This window comes from Electrophorus electricus, chromosome 7, assembly GCF_013358815.1.
Source record: "Electrophorus electricus isolate fEleEle1 chromosome 7, fEleEle1.pri, whole genome shotgun sequence".
Lineage (NCBI taxonomy): Eukaryota > Metazoa > Chordata > Actinopteri > Gymnotiformes > Gymnotidae > Electrophorus > Electrophorus electricus.
The window spans coordinates 11,134,800-11,137,299 of NC_049541.1; the positions used below are offsets into that span (position 1 = coordinate 11,134,800).

The 2,500-nt window shown below is 45.7% G+C and overlaps 1 protein-coding gene across 19 annotated transcripts in view; it reads right to left on the reverse strand.

Annotated features, from left to right (window-relative positions):
- celf2 (cugbp, Elav-like family member 2) overlaps nucleotides 1-2,500 on the reverse strand; it is a 126,700-nt gene that overhangs the window by 55,384 nt on the left and 68,816 nt on the right. The window lies entirely within an intron of this gene.

Sequence of the window (2,500 nt, forward strand, 5' to 3'; positions counted from 1 at the left end):
CTTACTACTCCTGCAGACAAATCTCTCACACACACACACACACACACACACACACACACACACACACACACACACACACAGGGTTAACTGGCAAAGTAGTTCCATGATGACAGATGTGTTTCATCACCCCTTAAATTGAATAATGCTAAGTGCCTTTGCTCAATTACTGACTCTCCAACAGCTACAGGCTGTGTATATCTGTGTGTGTGTGTGGGGGGGGGGGGGGGTGTGTGTGCTGTTTGCTGGGAGGAGTTTCAGAAGCCTGTCCCATCATCCCATCAAGTACCATACTGGCTAAAACATCCAAAACACACACACACACACACACACACACACACACACACACACACACCTATCCATATAAATTCAGAAGTGCATTTAACAAACTTTTATTTGCTCATTTGTAGTGAAAATGAATATGTGATCCCTCACTTATGTTGACTGATGGAGAGAGAGAGAGAGAGAGAAAGACAGAGAGAGAGAGAGACAGAGAGAGAGAGAGAGAGAGAGAGAGAGAGAGAGAGAGAGAGAGAGAGAGAGAGAGAGACCGACCCTGTCGCCCCTGAGACAAGTGGAATCAAACAGTTCAAATCTAATTACAGGACAGAAGTGCTCAGCAGTGGGAAAGCATGCAAATCAACACGCACACACACACACACAGTAAAAGAAAGAAAGGACCAGGGTACAAGCTGTTAGTGAATATCTGTGTGTGAAAAGGTCAGAGTCCTTCCAGGGGGAGGGTGTGAGAGAGAGAGAGAGGGGGGGGGGTCAGTGTCCTAAAACTGTCTGAGCACACTCATAGGCTGTACAGACTACGAGCACACAAGACTCCAGCCAAAAACAAGTATCCTCCTTCTCTCTCTCTCTCTGTCTCTCTCACACACACACACAGATGCTCACACACAGACACTCACACACACATGCATTTGGACGGAAACAGGTAGAAGACTGACAGACGTGCAAAACAAGGACGAGACTAGAATAGCATCAGAAATGGTTCCAGGAGAACTTCTGTGTTTACCGTGATCTAATTCAGATCAAAACGTAACACACAGTATGAAAAAGTTTCAACAATGTCTACAGGAAAGTTGCTACATGTTGCTCCACACACACACACACACACACACACACACACACACACACGGCTGAGTTATTCGATATACTCCTTGGCTTTTTGAGGCTGCAAGAAGAGAAGGCCCATGATGTGACTGGCAGGTCATGGAAAGGTCAACAACCCTACTAAGTAACAGCAATGTTCAGCACACACACACACACATACACACACATACACACACACATACACACACACATACACACACACATACACACACATACACACACACACACACACACACACATACACACACATATACACACCACACACACACACACACACAAACCCTCATGCACATGCACAGAATTGAAGCAGCATACTGAAATATTTGCGGGCAGCCCCAGACACTGTGACAAAATCTGGAGCACTAGTGTTGTGCGCATGAGTGAACAGATATAATTGATGTTTACCAAGAAAGAATGTGTGCTGAGGGGCAAAAGCTTCCCTCATTATACACAATCCTGTTACAGAACCCCAGTCACACACACACACACACACACACACAGTTCCTCTCCCTCTCTCTCTCGCACACACATCTGAAAATAAGTGGAGGGAAGATGGTGAAAAACTGAGCAAAAGAGAATTGTTAAAAAGGATGCAATGAAAAGGTTCTACTCTCTCTATCTCTCTTGTTCTCTCACTCTCTCTCTCTCTCACACACACACACACACACACACACACACACACACACACACACACAGTAAAGCATAGCCACACAGCCACAGTCAGTCACTTAAGAAACCACCACAGCTGGTTGCCAATCAAAAAGCTCCATGGCCTGAAGCCTCAGCCAATCAAAACAATTAGAACCATGTCACTCCAGCTACAAAAGTGTCCCTTGAACAACAGCATGTTTCAACACACCTGACAGGCTTAGATCACCCAGTTCAACACACCTGATAGGCTTAGAGCGCCCAGTTCAACACACCTGATAGGCTTAGAGCGCCCATTTTGACACACCTGATTGTCTTAGATCGCCCATTTGCCAAGATTTTATAGCGAGTTGGATATTCTCTACAAATCATACAATTTCTAAAATACCACATTCTATAGACCTAGGGTTAGGGTTAGGGTTATGATTAGGGTTAAGATTAGGGTTAGGGTTAGATTTCATGCAAAATCCAACGTCTGCTTTCCCATCTGAACGGAAAGTTTATCCCTCAGGCTTAAAGACTTTACAGAGAACGGGGCCCAAAAGAGACCGTGACCCCCCCCCCCCCCCCATCTGGAGGTGTTCAGATGATATCAGCAGTCTTGTCTTCTTTTCCTCAACGTTTGTGGCAGTTTGCAGCCGACACGTGACAGCCAGCGCCAAAGTGTCAAAAGGAGGCGAAACAAGCAAGACCGACTTGGTTCCTGTGAAAATAATGCGCCACATGCCAGAAG